Consider the following 27,780-nt stretch of genomic DNA (forward strand, 5'->3'; position numbering starts at 1 on the left):
CCTCCCGCGGGTAGCCGGCAGCGCGCTGCCAGCCCCGCATCTGTTCTCATGGCCCGGGGAGTGCGCGAGGCCGGGGCGTCGGGCTTGGGACAGTGGAGAATACCGGTGTCGCCCTCCCTCCAGCCCACCCCGGCTCGCGGAGACCCGCGCCTCCCTGACTCGGACTACCGCGCCCTGGCGGGCCGCCCTCCAGTCCCGCGCGGCGGGGCAGCGCCAGCCTCAACCTGGGAGAGCGCCCGCAGAGCGCGGGCGCCCCGCCCCTGCCCCGGGCTGGCGGACGGCGGCGGCGGCGGCGGCGGCGGGCGGCTCCGCGGTGCGGGGACTACTTTCCGCCGCGCGCCCGCGCCCCGCCCCTTGTCCCCGCGCGGCGGAACGCTCCGCGCTGCGCCGCTGGCGGCAGGATACACTGAATCCTGCGCGACTTATAAGAGCTCCTTGTGCGGCGCCATTTTAAGCCTCTCGGTCTGTGGCAGCCGCGCTAGCCCGGCCCCGAGAGCGAAGAGCGAGGGGAGGCGGAGACGGAGCAAGGTCCGAGGAGCAGCTCCGGTCCCCGTCAAGCCGCCAACGCAGGCCGAGGACGGTCGGACTCCCGCCGCGGGAGGAACCTGTTCCCCTGAGGTGCTTGGGCGCTCCTTTCCTTACCCGTCTGGGGCTGCTCCCGTTCCCGCTTCGGAACCAAACTTCGTCGCGGGAGCGCGGTCCCGGCGGCGGCTGGGAGCCGGACCCGGCGCAGCCCGAGGCCCCGGGGTGGGGAGCGGGGAGGGGCGTGTGGGCTGGGGTCGCCGGCAGAGGCGGACCGCGCCCGGGGGGCGGAGGGCGGCGGCCGGGCCCGGTTCCGGTCGCGCGGCTCCTTCGGGGGCCGTGGGGGTGCCGCTTTTGGGGAGGGGGCGCCGCGAGGGCGCGTCCGAGAGGTCGGGTGGCCAGCGGGGTGGGCGGGTGGGTGGAGGGGGCTGTGGTTTCCGTCCCGGGCTCAGGCCGCGGCTGAGTTTGGGGGAGGGACCCTGCGCCTCGGGATGCGCCGGGGCCGGGGTGGGGGGCGGGGTGGGGACTGGGGACTCCGCCTTCCCGGCCTCCGCGGGGAGTTGGGGTGCGGGCGCTGGGCCTGGGACGCCACGTGAGGTCCTATCTCCAGGTTCCTTCTTTCGTGCTTAAGGACAAATTTTTTCGAGGGTTAATAAGAGGTTAGTGATTTTTAATGGCCTGCCGGTGTGAGTGCGCTCGTTTAAATCGGAGCAACTTTAAACCTTAGAGGATCCAAACTGTTAGTGCAGAAGGTGCGATGCGCCAGGAGGATTTGCACAGATAAAAATACATATCTTGCACCTACATTTTCTTGTACGGTGCAGGTGAGTGAAAGCAGGCGTGCTAGGGAGGTCCTGGGAAAAATAAGGGCGAGGGCGGCTGGCTTACTGTCTCTTATCAAGTGACCCATAGGACTCAGCCTGCGACTGCTTCGAGAATTGTGTTCCTGGAGATTCTTTATTCAAATAGTTTCACGGCAACTAAGCTTGATTTTGAGAGCACTTTCCAGCGGGGTGAATTTTCCCTTCGCTACGAAATGGCCCGCAGGAAATTCAAGCGTTGCAACTTCGTTCCGTGTTTTGTCTGGAGAGAGGACTTGGAACTGAGACTTTCAAAGTTCGCTTTTCACAGCCTTTTCCTGAGTCCACTAAACTTGAAAGCTTTGCCAGTCGGGTGTAGCTGTTTGCTTCGTTTTCTTTTCGGTGTTGGAGGGAACATTGTCTCCTGCTTTGTATCTTCCAGACATCTGTGGTCTCCCCCCACCCCCACCCCGGGTTTGTGAGTGGTGAATGAAGGGAGACTGGTCTGCTGGTATGCAGAGGTCGGCAAAAGGAAATCGAGGAGTGGTTTTAGTGAAACGAGAGCTTTGTGTCGTGAATAGTGGTGGCTTAGACTAGACAGCAGCTTGAAGAGACGGCTCGCCTTTGATAAAGTCTGGGCTGCTGTTTTTCAGATGGCTAAGTTATAAGTGTTTTGTCTGGAACTTGGGAAGCCGTTTCATTCTGTCTCTTGGTGTACATTCAGTACCTTCGGCTATCTTCCTGTTAACGTGTTGTCTTAAGAGATACTGGACATAGCTTGACTTTTTTTTTGTTTGTTAATGTTTCTGTTTAATATCTGCTTAGATTAGTGACAAACTTTTGTTTGGGAGGCATTTTTTTCGGTCTGAACTAAGGCGGCTGCTACATTTTGTTTGCGAATATCTTTTCATGAAATTTGATTAATTTGCGTCCAATATTCATTACTTTGACCTAGTCTTTGTTCTGAAGGCCATGTACAAGGCCCTAAAGTGATTGCAACAGTAACTTGAAAAACTTCCAGGAGACTATTCTATAGGATTAAAGGAATGCTGAGACTATTCAAGTCTGAAGTCCTTGAGGGGGAAATTAAAAAACTGTGCTGCAAAGTTTAGTTAGTATAGCATGTAACTTAGAGTCCTTGCGGAGTTCTGGGCTGATTTTCCCAGAAGCTAGAGCAGTCATTTAAAATTGCTTTCAAGAAAAACCAAATTTTAAAAGGTGACTTAAAAAAAGTAAAACATTTAGTAGTGTTCAAGTGACAGTAAGTGTCCAGAAGTTTTCTTTTTAAACATATTCTTTACCAAGATAATTGGTAGATTCCAATATTAAAACTGAAACCAGATTGAGCTTCTTACTGTTACTAGTGATAAATGGAATAAAATTATCCATATAAATGAAGTTGTATATTTTTCTTTTCATATACACTTCCCTCCTCCACTCCCCAAATAGGAAGAGAAAACCTGAAGTAGCCTAATTTCTCTAAGAGTGTTTTGAGATTTGGTTCTTGCGAAAGCTATATGCAGACAGCCTGTTTCATTGTTGGGAGGAGTGGAAAGAGTGTAAGTATTGTTGAAACTAGGGACATGGAGAATTCAAAAATTTGAATCTCACTCTTTTATTCTTGTAAGTAGCAGTGAAATTAAAATCCCAGAGATAGGTTGTTTGTAGTATCTTCAGCCAAATGAAACTTTTGTGTTATTGAAATGAAACAATACAGCATCCAGTTATAATGAGATTTTGTTTCTCTTTTATGGTTTACTAGTTGCTGATAATAACTGCAGAGGAGTAGGTGGTAAATTTTAAGTATGTACTTTGAGCTTGGTTGGAAGCATGCTTGATTGCCAGCCCAGGGCAGAAAGGATGAATGCTTTTAGAGCAGGACAAACTTGTAATAAAAAGTAATAACAACTCTTTCGTGCTGCATGTTGACTTGTGACTTTGGTTGTGAAAACACTAGTTGTATTAACTTAGCTGTATTCTTGTAGCTCTCTTTTTGTTGGGAATATGATATCTTTTGTTGAAACAGTTTGAGTAAAAGCATTTTTGTATCTTAAAAGTAAGTAGTAAAACATAGACTAGTAGCTACTTGTGTTAGTCCAGAGCTTGTATCTTTTGCCTCTTGGACCCTCATTGAGAGAAGACTGATTTGCAAAATCAGTCTTCATTCTTTTAACAGATTATTGTTTATGTAATACTGTTCTAATTGTGTCTTGATAGATAACCAGGCTAATGGGCTAAAATAAATATATATTTTGTAAGTTCCAGGAAAGGAAAATATGTGATTTGTTGTATTGCTTGAAAATGAGTAGGAGTTACCTTGTGTAGTTCTTAATCACTTAAACTCTGGAGAAAGTTCTTTATTTCCTCTGTTTACTTAAGAATGCTGCTTTTGTGTTGTATGCAAGTCTGAGCTTGACCAGGTTTGAAATCTAGATACTTCTGTTGAGGCCTGAACCCTGTATCCCTGAAGCATGTATTTAAATCTGCTCCCTAAGGAAAAAGAAGCTCTTATAAAAGAATCAGTCATGTTAGCAACCCTTTTTAGAGATTAACTATCTTGCTAATTGTGAGCATCTTTTCTTTTAAAAGATACTATTCTCCAGCCTCAAAGTCTCCTCAAACCTGATGCAGCTGAGTGACAATAGCGTCAGGGCATGTTTTCATTGCATGCTTTGGTCACATTGAGTGCCCTCCAGTGGATATAATGTAATGCTGGTGATTTTTTTTCCCCCCCATAAAATTTGTGTGAAATATATTTATGAATAGTTTTGGTGAGAAAGCATCAGTCAAGAAAACTTTTCAATTCTAGAATAGGATGTTCATATTATTATTGTTAGTTAAAAGATTGGCTTTAGAACATGTCATTTCAGCCATTATTTGCAGGAGAAAGGTCAAAGTTAAATCAGGAGTTAAATTCTGTCACTTTTTGTAGGAAGTTCTGCTTAAATATAATTATAAACCAAAAACTTAATCTAAACATCCTAGTGTCTGGGCTTCCCTGATGGCTCAGATGGTAAAGAATCCACCTGCGATGCAGGAGACCCAGGTTCAGTGCTTGGGTTGGAAAGATACCCTGTAGAAGAGAATGGCTATCCACTCCAGTGCTCTCGCCTGGAGAATCCCATGGACAGAGGAGCCTGGCGCGCTGCAACCCATAGGGTCAAAAAGAGTCAGACATGGCTGAGTGACCACACTTACACCTAGATCCTAAAACTGAGCCATATTAATGAATTTTAGAAACTAAGATTCTCAGATAAAGTTAACAAAAAAGTGAATTATCAATTTGTCTAAAATTTCTTATACAATAAAACTGAAGTAAGTCTTCAACTTGGTTACATTTTCAATATTATGTCTGTTAAGAATTGGTTATCAACAAAGAATATTATGTCTGTTAAGAATTGGTTATCAACAAAGAATATTATGTCTGTTAAGAATTGGTTATCAACAAAGCTGGTTGAGTCAACTTATGTGAACTCCAGAGTATAATGCCTAGTGACTGCAGGCATTTGTGTAGAGTATACATTTGTATAGTGCTTTGATGCACTGTTCCCATATTTTGACCTTTAAATTCTCCAATAAAAACTCCTCCACACTCCTGTGTACAGTTCTTGCTATTTCTGCTAGTAGCATTATTTTATGAAAATGCTTATTTCAAATCAGATTCTGATTAATAACAGGAATAAAACCCATTTAAAAATAGCTTTTAGAAGTCAAATGGTCATTTTTATGGAAAATGCTCAGCTTAGAAAAAATGTTTTTACCTTTGTATGTTTTCCATAAATAGGTGGTTGAAATGAAGTTTAAAAGTTAATTGAGTAGGGAGGGAAAATGACCATATCACTTACTGCTCCATTTTGCTCTGAAATTTAGTATAATTTTGTGGAAACATTGATGATGATTTTCGACTATTTAAATAATGTATTATTGTTGTATCTTTTTAAAAACATAAGGCAAGAATGCCTCAGCTGTTTTATATTTCAGAATGTGTTGTGATCCTTCATAAAGGATCATGTATGGAATAAGTAATGTCCAAGTCCGTAACTATTATTTTCATCATTTACTAAATCAAGGTCAAATAGCTTGTGTTCCAGTTTCAAAGATTTTTATGAGAACAGAGTAGATTTGAAAGTTCTCTTGAAAACTGTGTACATCTTTAAAAAAGTTCTGCCTGTTAGGGACCTAATTTATCTCTTGAAATCGGCCACTTATCTTCATGCAACAATTTGACAAACAATATAAGTGACTAAGATCTCTGTCACAAACCATATAGGATTGATCTTGCATCCCAGTGGGAGTAGCTACTCAGTATCTCCAAGCAGGTATGGGCTCACTGGGCCCCTGTGAACTACAACAAATTAAGAGAACATATGTCCCATCTAAGCCAATCTTTAGCTGCAGCCATTGTGTGGAAAGCAGTTTAGGTTTCCACATCATCTGAATTTTTCCTTTCTTCTAAGAGAAGCAGGAAATATGGATTAATGTGCATCTCATGATTTGCACCAATGGGGCTTGGTGGCTCAGCAGTAAAGAATCTGCCTGGGATGCAGGAGTTGCACAAGCTGTGGGTTTGATCCCTGAGTTGGGAAGATCTCCTGGAGGAGGAAATGGTAACCCACTCCGTTATTCTTGCCTGGAGAATCCCATGGACAGAGGAGACTGGTTGGCTAAAGTCCATAGGGTCACAAAGAGTCTGACACTACTGAAGCAATGTAGCACACACATGATTTGCACATGTTGGTAGGTGAAATTCATGTTTTAAGACATTTTAACACAAATTAAATACACCTATTGGCAGGATCTGCCAGTTTGTGACATCTGCAGTGAACCATTTGGAGTACAGTGTTTGTTTTTTTTAATGATGATTCTATTAAGTGACTGAAGTAGTACAATTCTGTATCTTTGTCTCTATATATACATATTGACACAACTGAGTAACATTTTTACTTTCATAACTTAGTAAATAAAGATTTGATAAACCATTAGGTTCATATTTGGCATTTTAAGAATGCCTTGTATCAATTGACTATATAAACAGATTAGGAACTTAAAGCAGGTTCATATCATTAACTCTGTGAAACCTGCACTTAAAAAGCTTAAGAATTAAGATGGATTGGATCAAGGAAAAAGAGGAGAAAGAACAAACTTGTTCATCACTTGATCATCTTAAGTATAGTTTTTAAAGTGTTTTCTTGGTCTTAAAACTTAACATTGAAGGTGCTTAAAATGCTGGACAAATTCTGGCTGTCTGTAAATAGTCATATCAGCCTGAAGTTTTATTGATGTCTTTAAATCACATCCTGGTTTTCAGCTAAAGTCTGCATTTCTGTGATAATCTATTTTTCAGACTAGATTTAAAACTGAAAAACAAAGTTTAGATAATGAAAAATTAATTGAATGTTAGTTTTTTTTTTTTTTTAAGTAATAGCTTACTCCTATTTGATCAGAATATATTTAAAAACTTTTTATGAGTATAGTTGCTATACCGTGTTGTGTACCGTGGAGTGAATCAGCCGTACGTACACGTATATCCCCTCTGTTTTTGGATTTCTTTCCCATTTAGGTCACCACAGAGCATTAAGTAGAGCTCCCTGAGCTGTATAGTCTGTTCTCATTAGTTATCCATTCTATACATAGTAGTATTATCTATTTTGTACATAGTAGGAGAAGGCAATGGCACCCCACTCCAGTACTCTTGCCTGGAAAATCCCATGGATGGAGGAGCCTGGTAGGCTGCAGTCCATGGGGTCGCTAAGAGTCGGACATGACTGAGAGACTTCACTTTCCACTTTCATGCATTGGAGAAGGAAATGGCAACCCACTCCAGTGTTCTTGCCTGGAGAATCCCAGGGACGGGGGAGCCTGGTGGGCTGCCGTCTATGGCATCGCACAGATTCAGACACGACTGAAGCGACTTAGCAGCAGCAGCAGTGCAGTCCCAATCTCCCAATCCATTCCATCCCCTGGTCAGAATAAATTTAGGCAGGCAGTCAAATAGATATTGGTAAAGTCTTTTGCTGCTAGGGCAAGATTCTTCATTTCCAGAGTTTGAAAAGTTGTATATTTAGTCTTTAGATTACATGTTTAAGTGGCCTACTATGTTTGTACTGAAAATACAAACCATAAGCCAACATTGGTTTTAAAAAGTATCATCTGAAAATAGTGCTGCTGACTGCAGTTGTGTTTATATGATATGGTATAGAATGCAAGCCAAACTGAGCAGTGGACTTTTCAGAACACGTTTGTCCCAGGTGCTCACCCCTTGGCCTGTTTCACAATCCCCATATAACTTTACAGAGCCACTGTAAAGTTTCTCTTGTAACAGTCCAGAAATTTGCGGCCTCTGATTTCTTTTGAACTTGTTGAAGAGTCCCCAACCCCCAGATAGTTTGAAAAGTGTGATATATGGATGGATGCTGTTAAGGTGAAGCTGCTTCATAGCAATGCCAATTTGCTCCCCTATTTACTTCCATCTATTTCTTCATTAATATTCCCATTGTTTTGCTTGTAATTTCATAACTCTCTTGTTGCTGGACTGATTTTCCTGTTAACTGATTTAACAGGTGTGTTAGTTAAAAAATCTGGGGGTTGGGGAGATATTTTTAACCTGTTTAATTTGAAGTTCATCAGTCCACATGGCACACAGGTGATAGCTGTGGTAAATCTTGTCTTTCATGCTGGCAGCTGATCTGACTTGGAAGTAAAAGATGTGCACGTGCTACAGGGTGCCTGCTAAGTTGCTCTGAACAGGTTTATGATGACTGAAATACTTGACATGTATTTTTTCATACTTTATTGTACGTTATCTGTATAAAAATGTGAGAAGTTAGATTTACTGCAAACTTTCTTAAATGCAATTTGACGGTGATCTTAATGATTTTCATTTGCTTCATGGAGGGGTGGCTGTTGTAAAAGCCTCCCCCCTACCCCCAACCCTGAAGTATAATTCAGTGGTTTGCAGAGAAGGGTGTAGTGAGTGAGTACGTCTTTGGAGTTATCTGTGTATTAGATGAATGACGGGTGTACCTGAGGAACACGGGTTTCTTGGAAACATTTCTCAATCCAGTTAACTCTGGATGTTTCTAAGTGGTATCCTTTCTGTTGTGTAGAAGTGCTGAGGTAGACACTTAAAATCTTTCTGAGCCACTGAAAGAATGTAGCAATGTCAAACATTACTTTATATTCAACAGTTCATTTAGATACAAAGTGGAAGTCGCTCAGTCTTGTCCTACTTTTTGCGTATATAATCCATGGAATTCTCCAGGCCCCAATACTGGGTGGGTAGCCTTTCCCTTCTCCAGGGGATCTTCCCAACCTAGGAATTGAACCCAGATTTCCCACATTGCAGGTGGATTCTTTACCAGCTGAGCCACAAGGGAAAGTAGACAATAAATGTTACATAGGGAACATAGTAAGTTGATGTACTACTCTCTAGATACATTCATAAATTTAGTCTTTCTGGTACTTCACTTTATTTTAAAGTTGTTTCATTTAGAGTTCGTTTAGTTGGAAAAGCCACATGATATGAAATGAGGTTTATATTGTTCTGACTTTTAGTTATAAATGTCCTCTGTGATCCATTTACAAGGTAAAATTCATGTTATATATAATAGTTGTCCCTAGGTCACTATTTTCTGCCTTAATTCTGCTGTCATTTTTTCATAGGTCCTAAATCAGAGTGCCAGCCAGTCTATTCCCCATAGAATGAAAAGAGGCTAGATTAGGAGATGAGAAATCTGGGAGTCATTCATAAGGCAGAGTAATGATAATTAAAATACTGAAATAGATATTTTCTTTTGTAAGAATACTTACATTCTTGAATCATGCTTGAAGAATGCCCTGACTGTATGCTGAAGGGCCTTAGGCTTCTCCTTATTGCCATTATACAGCAGATCATATTACATTTCTCTTCAAAGTGCGAAGATAGGAAGACTGTTTAACCTTTTCTTTGCTCCTCAAACTAACCCCCATTCCCCCACGAGAAACTAAGTAAGCAGGAATTGCTTCGCCTTTTATTATCAGTCTGCATGGAGGGTCCATCGTTATAATGAAGCGTTATATTCTAGTCAGAGGCCAGTCCTGACACATGACTTTTTTAGGACTTGGTTCCTTTAGTTATGCTTCTGTTCTGTATGTATTACCCTTATCTTCCCAGGTTTGGATCCCATTGCTGTTTTGGCTCTCCATTTCCCACATTTTATCATCTCTTGGAATCCATTCATTGTCTAGAACTCATAGTCTTCAGCACATCCTTTTTATTGTCAGTCTTTTCTGAGAATGTTTACTTTTTCTTGCTCCAGCTATAGCCTAGCTTCTCCCCATAATGCTACTGACCTTGCAGCTCTCTCAGGTGGTGAGTGTTTGCTCTTCCTGTGCACCTTTTATTGGTGAACCAGAAGGTGGAGGAAGTGTCCTCTTTGTTCCTCATTGTCACTTCTTGACCATTCTTTTCCAAAACTTTCAGCTTTGACTCTCATGCCATCAAATTATTACCACCTGCTACTTTCGTTATCTTAGTCATTACCAACTTTCCTGGTTCATTCCCCTACTTCCTTGAACACTTGTCTCCTGGCTTACTGTCATCTTTATTTCTGTTATAATTCTTGGTGATACCAACGTTTGTGTAGACAAGTGCTACTCAAAATGTCCCACGCTCTGAGAACTGTTACAGTATGAATTGCAGTAAGTAGTTTGTGCCAGAAAGTAACTCGACTATGTCACTAAGTTCAGTGTTTAGTTCACCTGACTTTTTTTTTTGGTACCAAAATTTTTTTGATGAAAGAAGCAGTGTGTTGGTTTATATAATCTGACACAAGCTCCATAGGGTGTTGTGGTCTGGTACTTTGAGTAACATTGATACAGAGGATGCCTCCAATATTCTGACCTCTTAGTTCCTTGGTTTCCTCTCCTCCAGTAACCTTATTTTTCTGTCTGATTCAGCCACCCTAATTCCAACAGCTCTTCAGTGACAGATAACTTCACTCTGTCAAAGCTTTTCGGTATCCCTCACCCTCACTTCTACTCAACTCTCAACAACCTTGTCTCTCCCTGACTTCATGCCCAGTGGTCTTTGGTCTCCGAGTTCATCTTTCCTTATGACTGTGTCTTTTCCGTCTCAAACCTCCCAATACTTCCTCCCCATATGTCTCCCTTGCTTTCTGTTTCACAAAGCATGTCGAATAATTGGAAGATTTCCTGTATGCTCTCACATCTATGACTGTGCCATTCACCTTCTCTGTCATTTATGGACAAACTGTAGTGTTCAGAGATGAGGACAACCAGCTCACTTCTATACTAGATCCCATGCCCTCTTGCTCTCAAGAATTTAACTCTTTCTACCTTCTCTTGCATCCTTGATTTTTCCTTCTGTGAGTTTGCATGATCTTTGTCCCCGTTTTAAAAAAATCTTTTCTTCTTGTTTCCCCTTTCATGCACCCAGTCTGCTTCTCTTTTGAATAAGACACCTTGAAACAATTGCTTGGATACACTCTCACCCCTTTTCAACTTCTCCCAGTGACCACTACAGTATAAATCTCTAATCCTCATCGCACTTGACCTCTCAGTAGCACTTGGCACAGTTGCTTGAGACACATTTCGCTTGGCTTCAAGGCCACCACATCTGATAGCAGGTTTTTTCCCTGCCTTACTGGTGGTTCCTCCTTACTCTTTGCTTTTTATGTTATGTCTCATCTGTACATTGGAATGGCTGAAACTTTAGCACTTGGATCTCTCGTTTTTCATTGTTGAAATACACTCGAGTCTCATAGCTTTAAACATAGTATTTAACCTGTTTGCTGACGGTTTCCAGATTTAATATCCTTAGCCTGAGTTTCTGCCCTGAACTATAGGTCATGATAGCCAACGTTTCCCCCAACATTTTGGATGTCTTAAGAAGCATCTCAAATGTAATATATCTAAAACTGAGCTCCCAATTTCTCCTTAGGCTGCTTGTCTTAGTATGTCCTAAAATGCACCTTTTTAGTTACACCAAAAACCTTGCCGTTCTTGACTGTCTTTCTGTCACTGTACCCTGTCTGAAAATTGTCTGTTCTTCTAATATAGATGCAAAATTCAGCCATTTCTTACTATGCCATTTCATAGCCATGCCATCCTAGGGTTACTGAAGAGGTCTTCTAACTGGTCTTCCTGCTTACATTTGTTCCCTTTAAATGTAATCTCAACACAGTGACCAGAATAATCCTTTTAAAGCAATGATCATAGAACTTTTCTGTTCAAAAACCTCCAGGGGCTTATGGTCTCATTCTGTAAAAGCACACTCTCCTGTGTGTTTAGACTATTCTCTCTATCACCTACTTCTTTCCTCCTGTCACTCATCAAAGAAATAAAACTGAAAGGATTTAAGAAAGGAGTGGAAACCAGGAAAATAACTACAGCAGTCATGCCGGTGACACAGGTGGTGGTGACTTAGGTCAGGTAGCACTGGGCACAGAAGAGCTAGGTTGGAGGAATGCTTTGGAGGTGCCGGCTCTGTAAACCCAGTTCTTCATTAATTTCCTACCTCCTTTCTTGCTTGTTTTACTTTAGCCTTCAACACTGTCTAACATCATAGATATTTTACCATTTTTTTCCTCCTTTTTTTTTTTTTTTAACCTCCTAGAACATAAGCTCTAGAAAGACAGGGATTATTGTCTATTTCCTCACTTTTTGCTTTCTTCCCAGTGCCTAGAATCATAATGTACACTAGTTGATTAGTGAATATGTGTTGAGTGAATGACTTTTAAATCTTTTCACCTCACTTTGGATCTTTCCCAGTAGCACATAAGTATTTTCCATCTTTGCAGAGGTGGTTCCTTCCTGTCATTTATGGCTCCCATTAGATTGAGTTCTTCCCAGTTCACGCATTTTCACTTTACCATCTTCTTTTACTTGGTTTGTTGCACTTCATCATATTCTGAAGTAACCTGTGTTTACTTGCTTCTTTTCTCCTTTCACAGTCTTGTTCTGGTTTGTATGCCTGGTACTCAGAACAGTGTGTGGAAGTTCTAGATGCTAATAAATATTGGTTGAATAGGTGAATATTCTGGAATTGGATGACTTTTGTTTCTTTGCAGCTAATGCCCCTTTAATTTCTCTGCTCCCTTTCACACTCTGAAAGACATATCCTGTGGATATGGTCTTCATCTTTCATCTCCTATTTCAGTTTGTGTTTGGCTTTTATTATCAGTGAACCTCCTTTTGCTGAACTCATTATTGGACCTCCATGTTGACCAATGAAAGAGATACTTTTTACCTTTAGTCTTGCTGGGTCACTTTAGCATTTGGTGCATTTTTGTTTTTGAACTTGCCTTTGGAACAGGAGTGTCCAGTAGAACTTTCTGTGATAATGGAAATGTTCTACATCTGTGAGGTTGATATGGTAGCCACCAGCTACATGTGACTCTTGAGCACTTGAAATGTGGTAATGTGACTGAGCTAAATTTTAATAAAAATTTAAATAGCCGTGTGTGACTAATGGCTATTTTTTCTCACATACTCCAAGCTCAGGAAGTATCACAGCCTAATTGCGCAATCCACATACCTAGGAGTAATTTTTTTTTCATCCCACCCCCAACCCCCTGTGTCTACATGTTCATTATCTACATGGGTGTGTCTATTCCTGCTCTGCAGTCTGTACCATTTTTCTAGGTGCCACATATATGCATTAAAATATAGCATTTGTTTTTTTCTTCCTGACTTGCTTCACTCTGTATGTTAGACTCCTAGGTCCATCCTCTTCTCTACAAATTTCCCAATTTTTTTCATTTTTATGGCTAAGTAATATTCTACTGTATAAATGTACCACAACTTCTTTATCCATTCATCTGTCGATGGACATTTTGGTTGTTTCCATGTCCTGGCTATTGTAAATAGTGCTGCAGTGAACGTTGGGGTACATTTGTCTTTTTTTATTGGAATGTAATTGCTTTACAATGTTGTGTTAGTGTCTCCTGTACAGTGAAGTGGATCAGCTATATGTATGAATATATCTCCTCTCCCCCAACTTCCTTCAAACCCCTCATCTCTTCCTTCTAGGTCATCACAGAGCTAGCACCAAGCCAAGCTTTTTGTGCTTTATAGCAGATTCCCACTAGCTTGCTATTTTACGGGCTTCCCTGGTGACTTAGTGGTAAAGAATCTGCTTGCCAATGTAGGAGACCTGAGTTCAATTCCCAGTTTGGAAAGATGCCCTGGAGAAGAAAATAGCAACCCAGTTCAGTATTTTTGCCTGGGAAATGCCTTGGACAGAGGAGCATGGTGAGCTACAGTCCACGGGGGTCACAAAGAGACATGGCTTAGAGACTAAACAGCAACATGTGTTTTACACATGGTGCTATGTATATATGTCAGTCCTAGTCTCCCAATTCGTCTCACTCTCCCCTTTCGTCCCTGTGTTCACACTTCCGTTCTCTTATGTCTGCACCTCTATTCCTGCCTTGGAAATAGGTTCATCTGTACCTTTTTTGTAGATTACACATTTATGTGTTAATGTACAGTATTGATTTTCTGACTTCCCTCTGTATGACAGACTCTAGGTTCATCTACATCTCTACAAATGACTATTGCATTCCTTTCAGTGGCTGAGTCATATTCCACTGCATATATGTAACACATCTTCTTTCTCCATTAATCTGTCATTGGCCATTTGGGTTGTTTGCATGTCCTGACTAGTGTAAATATTTTTTCAGGGTATATGCCCAGGAGTGGGATTGTTGGAGTCATATGTTGGTTGTGTTTTTTAGTTTTTAAAGGGACCACCATACTGTTCTCCATGGTGCCTATGTCAGTTTCCATTCCCACCAACAGTGCAGCATGGTTCCCTTGTCTCCACACCCTCTTCAGTGTTGGTAGCCTTTTTGATGATGGCCATTCTGACTGGTGTGAGGTGAATACCTCCTTGTAGTTTTTATTTGCATTTCTCTAATCATTCGTGATGTCAAGCATCTTTCCATTCACTTCTTGGCCATCTGTATGTCTTCTTTGGAGAAATGTCTATTTAGGTCTTTTGCTCACTTTTTGATTGTTTATATATATATATAATTTTAAATTTAACCTTTTTGCTTGTTTTTGCTTGTGCTGGGTCTTTGTTGCTGCATGTGGACTTCTCATTGCTGGGGTTTCTCTTGTTGTGGAGCTTGGGCTTTAGGGCACATAAGCTTTAATAGTTGTGTCTCTCAGGCTCTTGAGAACAGGCTCAGTAGTTGTAACACATGGGCTTAGTTGCTTCATGGCATATGAGATATTCCTGGACTAGGGATCGGACACACGTCTCTTGCATTGACAGGGAGATTATTTACCACTGAGCCACCAAGGAAGCCCTGTTTTTTTTTGTTTTTTTTTTATTGAGCTACATGACCTGTTTGTGTATTTTGGAGATTAATCCTTTGTCAGTTGGCTTTGTTTGCAAATATTTTCTTTCTTTCTGAGGATTGTCTTTTCATCTTGTTTATTAGGAGTCATCTTTAATTCCTCTCATCTACTGCAGTCAGTCCATCAGTAGAGCCTCTTTTTTCTGTCTCCAAAGTATTTCTCTAATCTAGCTACTGTTTGTGCCCAGTGGTAGCCTAGCCTAAGCCACCATCTGTCACTGGGCATTGCTTTACTGGTTTACCTTTTTTCTGTTAACCTTTCAGTTTTTTTCATTATAGCCAAGGTCAGTTTTGAAAAACTCAAATACGATCTTGTTATTCACTTGCTTTATAACCCTTCATGGATTTCCAATGGCATTTAGAATAAGAAATCCTTTTTTTTTTTTTAAGGGCTGAAAAGTTCTACATGGTCTGGCTACTTTCAACCTCATCTCATTGTAATTACTCTTTCCCACTATTATCAAACTACTGTGGTCTTAAAAGATAGTCCTAACAATTCTGGAATTGTGCACGTTATTTCTGATTTCTGGAATGTTCCTGCTCTGCTCCTTATGTGCTGGCTCCTGTACATCTTTAGGTCTCAGCTTGAAGGCTCCCTTGAAGGCCGCCACAGAAGCCTGTGGCTGCTCCTCACGCAGGGCCTTCGCTTGTCCCAGTGTGGTTTCCATTGCCTTCTCCCACTTGTCACTCAGCTACACACTTGTGATTGTTACAGGTTACATACTTGTTACACTTGTTACACACTTGTTACACTCCTTGTAATTGTTTATTCAGTTGTCTGTGTGTCTGTCAAGAATGTAAGGACGATGTCTGTTTTATATCGCTGCTGTATCCTCAGAATCTGTTATTCTTCTTGGCATATAGCAGTTGCATAACAAATTTGTTGAATATATGAAATCTCTCCATTCACTGCATTTATGCTATTGGTATTGCTGTATGCTAGAACTATTGAGTAAACGAAAGAATTATGGAAAAGATTTCTTGTGGGACAGAAGATCTCTTAACCTCACAATTTGGTAAATTGAGAAGACAAAGAACATAATATACCGATTGGGCATTTGTATATAGCTCCAGGTTTTGACTCACTCACCAGTATATTTTTGGACTCACAATAGAACAGCAGTTTAGAGTTCCTTGAAGTTCTTTGTATTGAGGTATCAGAGTAACATATTGAAAGTAAATGCTTCCTAGCTTATTCTTCTATATAATATTCTCTTCTTCCTAAATGTATGAAAACCTCATAATTAGGCGACCTAATATTATGGTAAGGCTGTCGAAGGCAGCAGGAGGTCCTTCTGCTTGGAAGAGTGCCATGCTGTTGCTGTGCATGGTGGGGGGCAAAAGTTGGCTAAAGATTAAGTCAGAGTATGTGCTGTCTTAATGAATAGATGGTTCTCAAGGAACTGCTGCTAGGGTTACTCTGTGGAGTCAGGTTTATGTTTTGTTTTTGCGGGTTTTTTTTTTAGCTTGGGTTACTGTTACACATGGAGTTGAATCATAGTTTGTCTCTATCTGTAGCTCTTTGCTCTGGGAGTAGCAGCATTGGCAACATATATGGCACTTAAAAAGTGATACAGCGCAGCGTCCTTTCCAGCCCAACTGATAGAAAACCATGGGGCTGGAGCCAGGTAATCTGTGTTTTTTAAAGTTCCAGGTTAGAACCTTTGGGAGGACCAGTTTAAACGGTTCTGCAAGCAAGACTGGAGATCTTTTTGGTTAAAAAAACAATTTTAAAGAGGGAAATTGGATGAAGGCAGTTAAAAAAGGTACTGACTTGCAGTTATAAATAAGTGCTGGGGATGTAATGTACGACATGATTAACTCTGCTGTATGTTATATATGGAAGTTGTTAAGAGAGTAAATCCTAGGTTCTCATCACCAGAAGAAATTTTTTTCTATTAATTCTGTATCTATATATGAGGTGATGGATGTTTGCTAAATATACTGTAATAATCCTTTCATGATGTGTGTAAATGAAATCATACTGTGTATCTTACACAGTATGTATCAGTTATATCAATAAAACTAGAAGAAAAAAATTAGAAACTTTGGGAGAAAATATAAAAATAGCTGTTTGAAGGTACCGGAGAATGGTCAAAAGAAGACGGAATTTTGAGGAGACGTGACCATGAAAGAAGGACACGCTCACTCGGTGCCATCCGTGTTTCTAAGGCTTCCCTGGTGAGAGCTACGACCAGCATTTCTAGTGAGGTCTAGGGCTCATGTGGTATCAGACGATGGCGCTCAGGGTTGCCAGGATGGCTGGAAATTGAGGGTAGGGATAGGTAGATTGAGAGTGAAGGCAGTCCCAAAGGGAAGCTTCAGAATCTGTGTGTAAACTTGTGTGTGTGTGGAGTGGGGGCGATTCCAAGGAGCTCATTTTAAAGCAGTACATGGAACACTGAGAAGTATGAGCAGAGATTTCAGCTTCCACCCTCACTGTGAAGAAGAGTTTGGAGTTTGAATCCTGCCAAATTAGGGGGTCTTGGTAAATACTTCATGCTTTTCATTTGAAACCAGAGAACAATCACACTTGAGGACTAAAGATGTTTCCCAGGATTAAGGTAATTCACCCTAAGTCTAAGGGTAAAATCTGAGATAGATCACTTCTAATAATGTGTGAAACCAAGCTCTATAAAATTAAGATGATTTGACTGCCTTAAAGAATGTTTAAAAGAAGACTCCAGAAACCAGAGTTTCCACAATATATCCAATACACAATATCAGATATATAATATACAATCTGTAGTTACTAGACATGTGAAAAATTAAGGGGGAAAAAAATCACTAAAGATCAAGAGGAAAAAAGAATGCTGAAATAAACCAGATGTTAGAATTTGCAGACAAAAATAAGATGAGGGATAAGACCAACATACAATTTGTAAAAGCTATACATGAAATAAAATATTTTTAAAAAGGTTGTATTTGGTGTATGTTGTTGTTCAGTCGCCAAGTCGTGCCTGACTCTTTGTGACCCCATGAACTGCAGCACAGTTCATAGTGAAGGCTTCCCTGTCCTTCACTTTTCTCCCTGAGTTTGCTCAAAGTCATGCCCATTAAGTCAGTGATGCCATCCCACCATCTCATTCTCTGTCACCCCCTTCTCCTCTTGCCCTCAATCTTTCTCAGAATCAGGGTCCCCTCTGATGGCTTGGTTCTTGCCCCAAAGTATTAGAGCTTCATCTTCAGCATCAGTCCTTCCAGTGAATATTCAATATATGAGGCAATTAATTAAAAGAGTCAAAAGGTAAAAGAATTAGCAGAAATATATATCAAACAATAATAAAAATAATAAAAAACAAAAGTTACAGTATTTGTATCAAAGTCAGCTCGCTATAAGGAATTTATTTGATCTGTATGCTTACGTCTACATTTTTATCTCTGTGGTACATTGTTTAAAAATGCTTTAGGAAACACATTTGGTATGAACATACATAATACAGGTGACTTTGAAGAACACGGGTTTGAATCACATGCATCAACTTAAAAACTTTTTTCCGCCAGTAAATATAGTGCCTATATTTTGATTTTACAGATTTTTGAATAAAATGTGAGGAAAAGTTTCTGTCAGATTAGAGATCACAATATGTGGAATTAAAAAAGACTAGTGTTTGAACCTTGATTCTGTCTCATCTTTGGATGAGTCACTTATCAATTCCTGTGTTTCTGAGGTGTAGAGATAACAATATTCATATTTTCCACCATGTGGAGATTGGTTCCCTAACCCCCACCTCTTAATGTTTTCAAAAATGTTCATTGAACATTTTCTGAAAGTACCAGGTGCGTAACTGTTGAAAAATTAAACTAAATGGCATAGAAAGTTGGAATTATTAAGACAGTAATATTCTTAACATTCCTCTGTATAAAGATGTTTATTAACTTATAATGAGAAATAAATACACACTATTGGGGGAAAAGTAAATGAAAAAATAAATCATTCTGTCTATGTTGATAGCACTAGAAATTGTTTCTAGAGAGTTAAAAAATAATTCTAGGTAACACATAATTTATGTATTATCATCACATCCTCTTCAGACACTGTCACCATTGGCCAAACATGTGGGTCTAAGTGATATATTAATAATGACCATCATTAATTAATAACAGTGGCTAACATTGAAGAAAAATGCATGCATATGTTGAACTGTATTTCGGTTTTAGCATGTTCCTGCTCTTAATGGCCTGAAATGGTTTTTCTAAAACAGATGGTCTTGATGTGGCTTTCATGTCATTTGGTCCAGTTTCATTTTTTAAAGTAATACTTATTTTTGAAGATACTTTTTAGAAACCCTTTCTGCTGCTGTTCTTCACATTTAGGTTTAATTCAGAAGTAAACTCACTTGCCCCCTGGTTTGTTCTCAGTGAAAGTAAGTAATAAATGGGGTTGGTCAGTTATTGCCTGCCACCTCACCTGGCTTTCAGGGCCTGCGAACTAAGAATGATTTTTACACTTTTTAATGCCTAAAGATAATATCTCAGGTGATAATATCTCATGACACATGAAATTTACAAAATTCAAATTTGCACTTTCCATGAATAAAGTTTTATTGGAACCTAGCCTTGTTTGTTGGGAGAAGGCATTGGCACCCCACTCCAGTACTGTTGCCTGGAAAATCCCATGGACAGAGGAGCCTGGTGGGCTGCAGTCCATGGGGTCGCTAAGAGTCAGACAGGACTGAGCGACTTCACTTTCACTTTCAACTTTCATGCAATGGAGAAGGAAATGGCAACCCACTCCAGTGTTCTTGCCTGGAGAATCCCATGGACGGAGAAGCCTGGTGGGCTGCAGTCCATGGGGTCACACAGAGTCGGACACGACTGAAGCGACTTAGCAGCAGCAGCAGCAGCCTTGCTTGTTAGTGTGCATATTGTCTGTGGTTGCTTTCTTACTGCAGTAACAGAGTTTAATAGTTGCTACAGAGAGCTTCTGGCCTACAGAACCCTAAAGTATTCACTGTCTGGCCTTTAACAGAAAAAGTTTGCTGACTTCTGTTCTAGGTAAGATAGATTGTTCACAAGTGAATCCTTCATGTTCCTAAAAGCATTAAGTCTCTTAGATTATATATAATTGTTGTTGGCTTAGAGCCTCTGTTTTACATTTTAGTTGTTATCCTGCCTACTTTTAGAACATTTTTCTTATTTTTAGCATATTCAGTCCATTAAGTAAGAGCTTGATCTGTGCTAAGCATTTTAGAAACAGTGAGAAACTCATGGAAGAGTCCCAGGCCCTCTCAAAGTTCACTTCCTGAGCTTGCTTTTTTTTTTTTAATTTCATTTATTTATTTTTAAAGATCAGTGTGCTGGTATGGTGGGGAAGGGAAACTCTTGTAACAAGTTGGAGAAGAGGAAGGTTACGGGATATAAAGCAATGCATCAAATTGCCTATGGAAGCCATTGAGTACTTGCCATTTACTCTGCTGGTAGCCTGAATTTAGAGATTAACATCTGGAAATTTTCTTGAAGTAAAATCTTCCATTTTCTTAGTATAATATAGTCATATTTGATGATCCTGCATTTTTCTTGTCAGCATTTGTTCTAGGCACAAAGTATGGAGTATGCAGTGATGCTGTGGTTACTGTGCAAAGATTGTAGTTCTTTAGTCTTACTTATGATACTTTTATTTAAAAATTGTTAACCCTTGCTCTTAACTGCAGCAGTAATTGTTAAATACTAATTTTTACAACTTTTGGGGTGGGGATGGGATGCATGATTTGATTGAAAAGGGATGTGACTGAGCTAAACAAACTTGAATTTGAGGTTTTTTTTTTTTTTCTCAATAGTTTTATTTCTTTATTGGTCTTCCTTGGGTCTTAGTCGAAGTGTGCAGGCTCCAGAATTCGGGCTCAGTAGTTGAGACTTATGGTCTCACTGGCTTAGTAGCTCCACGGCATGTGGGATCTTAGTGCCCCAACAGGGGATCGAACCCATGTCCCCTGCCTTGTGTGGTGGATTCTTAACCACTGGACTGCTAGGGAAGCCCCCTGGATTTGAGTTTTAACTGAGCAGTTTACTAGCTATACTCTTATTAACTGCTGCTAGTCATTTTTTTTCATCTGATGGTTGGCGGAATGTTACCTACTTTATGCGATTGCTGGGAAGAGTTCGTGAGATGACAACTTGTCTGAGAACTGAAGTTGCTAGTCATTTAATTATGCTACCTTATTAAATATTTCTAGGGCAGAGTTAGATGTTTACATGATACTATAAGGAAACACACTAAAGCTGTAAAAGATACTTTTAAAGGTAATGTAAATAATTTAATCAAGTATCTGACATTATTTTGTGATGAAGTTGATTTTTAGAGTATCTCCACTTTAGTAGAATAATTGAAAAAACTCAGATTAATTTACTAAAAATAGAAATTTATTGATACAATAAAAATGACATTTGGCTAAATAATTTTTAAAATTGCTGTGTTTGATTTCCTTTCTTTTAGAAAATGTTTATTTTTCCTAAGATAAAAAAATAATGTCTTTTAAAAAAATTAAATTTATTTTTGTTGACAGACAATTGCTTTACAGAATTTTGTTGTTTTCTATCAACCTTAACATGAATCAGCCATAGGTACACATATATCCCCTTCGTTTTGAACCTCTCTCCCATCTCTCCCCCATCCCACCCCTCTAGGTTGATACAGAGCCCCTATTTGAGTTTCTTGAGCCATAAAGCAAATTCCTGTCAGCTATCTATCTTACATATGATAATATAAGTTTCCATACATCTCACTCTCTCCTCCCCTCTTCCCATGTCCAGAAGTCTATTCTCTATGTCTGTTTCTCCATTGCTGCCCTGTAAATAAATTCTTCAGCATCATTTTTCTAGATTCTATATATGTGTGCTAGACTACAATATTTATCTTTCTCTTTATGACTCACTTCACTATAATAGGTTCTAGGTTTATCCACCTCAATAATGTCTTCTTTAAAAAGCAGTTTGTGTCTTGAGGTGCTAATGATCGGCTGAGTAGTTTCCACATTTCTTTTTCAGAAAGTCCATTTTATAGATCCCTTAGTTTTTATGTTTAGAAACATATACTTAGGGTTTGGCTAACATAGTGTGCTAAATGATAGCTGTTTTCTTGGACAAAGTATCATTTCTAATACCAATATATTATTTCTAAACATTTTCTTTTGCGAGTGTGTGTGAGAAGTCTGTCTAAAAGTATGTAAATAGCTTGTGTATTAGATACATGTTGTATTTTTTCTATGTTTTTTTAACGGCTTCGTAGTAATCCTCTATCCCTCTCACCTGGACGATTCACGGTAGTCTCCTAACTCTTCTTCCAGCTTTTCTTTTGCCCCTCATGATCTTTTCTTTTCCATATAGACGCTGCTGCTGCTACTGCTAAGTCACGTCAGTCGTGTCCGACTCTGTGTGACCCCATAGATGGCAACCCACCAGGCTCCGCCGTCCCTGGAATTCTCCAGGCAAGAACACTGGAGTGGGTTGCCATTTCCTTTTCCAGTGCGTGAAAGTGAAGTCGTGTCCGACTCTTAGCAGCCCCATGGACTGCAGCCCACCAGGCTCCTCCGTCCATGGGATTTTCCGGGCAAGAATACTGGAGTGGGTCGCCAGTGCCTTCTCCAATATAGACACTAGAGTGAACTTAAAAAAAAATCTGGAATCATAGGTGTTAGTTACTCTATTGGCTTCCCAGTATACCTTTTATCGACCTGGCCCCTACCTCTTGTCAGGATTCCACAGGGGACCTTTCAGTGCTGTTTCTTTACAGGTCTTTCCTTTTTTTGCACTGGCTTTCTGCATAGGAGTGTTCTGCCCCATCTTCACCTGGCTAGCTCCTCCTGTATTCCTGTCACTTCCTCTCTCAGCACTCTTTCTTAACTAGTCACCAGCCACTCGCTAGTTACTCTAGTCTTACCTTGTTTATTGTCTTCACAGCAGTTCTCAGTCTTTAAATTGTTTTGTTTTTGTTGCTTAACTCTCTAATAGAATGCAGGCTTTCCTAGACTATAACCTTGACTCTGACTCTTATTCACTGTTATGCAATGCTAGTAACATAAAAGGTACTTAAATATTTGTTCAGTAGATGAATGTACATTCTGTCCAATGGATACATTATTCACTCCCTTGTTAGTGAGCATTTGGTTAATTTCCAGCTTTATGAATGCTTCACTGTGCAGACCTTTTGGCATGCTTCTGTGAATATTCTGCAGAATACATTTCTATTATAAAGTGGTATTTTTATGTGAAAGAGTGTTTACACTTATATTTAATGAATAGTGCCAACTTACTGTCCAAAAACCTTCTGCCAGTTTAAATATATCCATATCATCAGTATTATTAATCTTTTTGCTCTTAACAATCTGATAAGCAGAAAAAAAATGAATTTAAGCTCTTTTGTGTATATTTTTTGCTGTTTATTTTTCCTTCAGTGGTGGTTCCTGCCCTTCCTCTGCTATATTTATTGATTTCTCCTCAGTTCTTTGTGTGCTGTGGGTATTAGCCTATAATCATGTTTCACTTATGGTGTTCAATATATCATTTTTAAAAGTACTTCATGCATGGTTGTTTATTTTGGGGGGGGGGGGCTTGGAATTTTTAAAGTTTTTCACACAAACAGACACATACAATCCTGTCTTTACTTTTTGATTTCAGAGTTCAGAGTCATGCTTCTTACCATATTGGGCTTCTTACCATAGTTTTATTTCCATGTATACCACCCTTCATGTATACCATATTTTGTCTCATTGATTTTTTTTTTTGAATGTAAATATTTGTCTTGTGTAGATTTAATATAGCCAAGTAAGGATTTAAAAGTAGTATTTTTTTTACAAGGAAAAAATGTCCTTTTCTCCTAGTATTATTAATCAAATAGTCCAGCTGTCTCCCACAGTTGAAATATTGCCTTTTACATTTATTAAATTACCACATTATGTCTGGATGTTTTCTGATTACTGTAGTCTCTTAACCATTCCTGCTGCCAATAATATACATTGTTTAATTGCTGTGGCTGTTGATTTATATTGAGTTTTAGTATCTGATAGAATTGGTTCTTTTTTATCATTATTTCAGTCTTTTTTTTTTTTAATTACCTTCATACTTCCATTTCAAATGAATTTAGGAATCATTTTCACTCCTAAAGAAATCATTGTTTTGTTGGAAATACGCTGACTTTATGAACTACGAGAAAACTGGCCTGTTTATACAGTACAAAAAAATTCTAGTTAGGAATAAGGCAGCTTTCCATTTGATTTTTATGTACTTTTTTATGTTTTTTATTGTTGCACTTATGAGTGAACTCTTTCTGTGATATGTTTTTCTGACTATCCTAAATGTATATAGAAATATAGTTTGCATATAATTTAGTAACTTTCACTAAAAATTTAATTGAATAATGTTTTCTGTGCAGCTTTATCAGACTCTGAAATTCACTTAAAATGGGTATAAAAGTGTCTCTAGAATGTTAGCAAAGAGTGTCCTTAGTATAAAAGTATTAGGCAGTCATTTTGTGAACTTTGAGAAACAGAATTTTCAGTTTCAGGATGTAATGCAAACATTTTCCCACAGATTTCCCACATACGTACAGTCTCTAGCCTTTTAAAATGACTTATAGCCTTGTTTAGCTTTTGTGACAGCTACCGTTGCAGGTAGATGGACATGGTTATCTTATCCTTATATTTGAGACTTGAGTTTGTAAAGCTCAGCTGATTTAACAAGAGTTTCTGTAAAATACTTGTATCTTTTTTGGGTGTTTTTCAGTCACTAAGTCGTGTCTGACTCTTTGCAACCCCATGAACTGCAAGGCCAGGCTTCCCTGACCTTCACTATCTTCCTGAGTTTGCTCAAACTCATGTCTATTGAGTCAGAGATGCCATCCAACCGTCTCATCCTCTGTTGCCCTCTTCTTCTCTTGGCCCTCAGTCTTTCCCAGCATCAGGGTCTTTCTCAGGTAAGTTGGCTTTCCACATCAGATGGCCAAAATATTAGAGGTTCAGCTTCAGCACCAGTCCTTCCAATGAGTATTCAGGGTTGATTTACTTTAGGATTGATTGTTCTCCTTGCAGTCCAAGGGACTCTTCAAGAGTCTTTTCCAGCACCACAGTTCAAAAGCATTAGTTCTTTGGCACTCAGCCTTCTTTATGGTCCAGCTCTCACGTCCATACACGACTACTGGAAATAGCTTTGACTATGGACCTTTGTTGGCAAAGTGATGTCTCTGCTTTTTAATGCACTATGTTTGTCATAGCTTTTCCTCCAAGGAGTGAGTGTCTTTTACTTTCATGGCTGCAGTTACCACCCACAGTGATATCGGAGCCCAAGAAAATGAGGTCTGATACTGTTTCCCCTTTTTCCCCATCTATTTGCCATAAAGTGATAGGACCAGATGCTGTTACCTTAGTTTTTTGAATCTTGAGTTTCAAGCAGGCTTTTTCACTCTCCTCTTTCACCCTCATCAAGAGGCTCTTTAGTTCCTCTTCACTTCCTGCCTTCAAAGTGGTTATCATCTGGATATCTAAGGTTGTTGACATTTCTCCCAGCAATCTTGATTCCAGCTTGTGAGTCACCCAACCCAGCATTTCGTATGATGTATTCTGCATATAAGTTAAATAAACAGACTGACAATATACAGCCTTGACATACTCCTTTCCCAGTTTTTGTTCCATGTCCAGTTCTAAATGTTGCTTCTTGACCTGCATATAGCTTTCTCAGGAGGCAGGTGAGGTGGTCTGGTATTCCCATCTCTTGAAGAATATTCCAGTTTGTTTTGATCTACACTGTCAAAGGCTTTAGCATAGTCAATGAAGCAGATTTTATTTTTTGGTATTCCCTTGCTTTTTCTATGATCCATTGGATGTTGGCAATTTGATCTCTGGTTCTCTGCCTTTTCTAAATCCAGCTTGAACATCTGGAAGTTCTTAGTTCATATACTGCTGAAGCCTAGCCTGAAAGATTTTGAGCATAATCTTGCTAGCATGTGAAATGAGTGCAATTATCCAGTAGTTTGAACATTCTTTGACATAGTTTTCATTCCAATTTCCAAAGGAAAGCAGACCTTTCCCAGTCCTGTGACCACTGCTGAGTTTTCCAAATTTGCTGGCATATTGAGTGCAACACTTTAACATCATCATCTTTTAGGATTTGAAATAGCTTACTGGAATTCCATCACCTCCACTAGCTTTCTTCATAGCAATGCTTCATAAGGCCCACTTGATTTCATGCTGCAAGATGTCTGGCTCTAGGTGAGTGACTGCACCATCGTGGTTATCTGGGTCATTAAGAGCTTTTTACAGGTCTTCTGTGTATTCTTGCCACCTCTTCTTAATCTCTTCTACTTCTGTTAGGTCCTCACTGTTTTTGTCCTTTATTGTGCCTATCTTTGGTAATTCCATTTTAATGAATTTTAAAAGGTTAACATACAGAGTTATTCTTTTTTTTTAAAAAAAATGTTTTGATTTATATTGGAGTACAGCTGATTAACAATGTTGTGGTATCTCAGGTGAACAGCGAAAGGACTCAGCCATTCATAAAAGTATCCATTCTCCCCTAAAGTCCCCTCCCATCCAGGCTGCTACATAACATTGAGCAGAGTTCCCTGTGCTATGCACTAGGTCCTCCTTAGTTATCCATTTTAAATACAGCAGTGTGTACATATCCATCCCAAACTCCCTATCCCTTCCCCTGGGAATCCTTCCCTCTAGTAACCATAAGTTCATTCTCTATGTCTGTGAGATTCTGTTTATAAACAGAGGTAGTCTTATTTTAAAATCATATTTGGAGTTTAAATCATATCATCTGAAATGCTGATGTATAGCTTGTTCTTGTTTTATTTAGTTATTTTTGCTATGTAAAGTGTGGAGAGTAATATAGTAAATACCATGAACTCACTACCCAGATTAACAGATGTAATTTTGCTGTGTTTGATTAAACACACACACACTGCTAATGAGTTGAAGCCATTTTTAATATCCTTTCCTTTCCTATTCCTTTTACCCCTGGGTATTAAGAAACTGGTGTATATTCTTTTTTTTTTTTTTAATTTTATTTTATTTTTAAACTTTACAATATTGTATTAGTTTTGCCAAATATCAAAATGAATCCACCACAGGTATACCCGCGTTCCCCATCCTGAACCCTCCTCCCTCCCCTACCCTCCCTCTGGGTCGTCCCAGTGCACCAGCCCCAAGCATCCAGTACCGTGCATCGAACCTGGACTCGTGTATATTCTTTATACTTTTACTACATAAACAGTTATTTTAACTTGCACAAGATTATACTTGGAAATTGTAAAATGTACTATTGTAGATAAAGCTATTCTGTATGCATTTTGAAATAGCTGTATTTTAAAATATCAATCTTGAATGCACACCAGTGTTTGCAGCAGCACTGTGCACAACAGTCAAGACACGGAAGTGTCCACTGACAGAGACACACACACACACAGCGGGCTGCTGCTGCTGCTAAGTTGCTTCAGTCCTGTCCGACTCTGTGCGACCCCATAGATGGCAGCCCACCAGGCTCCGCGGTCCCTGGGATTCTCCAGGCAAGAACACTGGAGTGGGTTGCCATTTCCTTCTCCAGTGCATGAAAGTGAAAAGTGAAAGTGAAGTCGCTCAGTCGTGTCCAACTCCTAGCAACCCCATGGACTACTTAACCATAAAAAAGAATGAAATAATGTCATTTGCTGCAACATGGATGGATTTAGAGATTATCATACTAAGTAAATTAAAGAAAAATGATTTGATACAAATCAACTTATTTATAAAACAGAAGCAGACTCACAGGCATAGAAAAGAAAACTGGTTACCAAAGGGGAAAGGGGAGAGGGAGGGAATAGTTAGAAATAATGGGATTAACATATATACACTGCTGTATATAAAATAGGTAAACAATAAGAATTTACTATATAGTACAACTATATTCAGTATCTTATAACCTATAATGGAAAAGAATCTGAAACTGTATGCCTGAAATGAACATATTTTAAATCAAGTATAATAATAAAGTTTTTAAATTCAAAAACAAATAAAATTGAGATAAAATTAATAAAAATGAAAATAAAAACAAAATTGAAAAAATCAGTCTCTTTGGTAGCTTATATTTTAGTATAAGCTGGAGAAAAAGTTTCTACTTTA

At 39.5% G+C, this 27,780-nt stretch overlaps 1 protein-coding gene across 12 annotated transcripts in view; it reads left to right on the forward strand.

The window, feature by feature from the left end:
* Window positions 1–452: 452 nt before the first annotated feature.
* CTNNB1 (catenin beta 1) overlaps window positions 453–27,780 on the forward strand; it is a 47,609-nt gene continuing 20,281 nt past the window's right edge. For 4 of the 12 annotated variants that reach the window (XM_086366110.1, XM_086366104.1, XM_086366106.1 and 1 more), the window contains exons 1-2: window positions 453–618; window positions 16,335–16,452. The gene's annotated coding sequence lies outside the window, so the exon portion shown is untranslated. Of the gene's footprint in view, window positions 619–1,010; window positions 1,182–16,334; window positions 16,453–27,780 lie in introns of those variants that run through there. The other 8 variants (XM_086366103.1, XM_086366099.1, XM_086366100.1 and 5 more) reach the window with 2 other exon arrangements.

The sequence above is a fragment of the Bos grunniens genome, chromosome 22 (genome assembly GCF_055505025.1).
Source record: "Bos grunniens cultivar Pamir isolate PY7600 chromosome 22, Bosgru_T2T1.0, whole genome shotgun sequence".
NCBI lineage: Eukaryota > Metazoa > Chordata > Mammalia > Artiodactyla > Bovidae > Bos > Bos grunniens.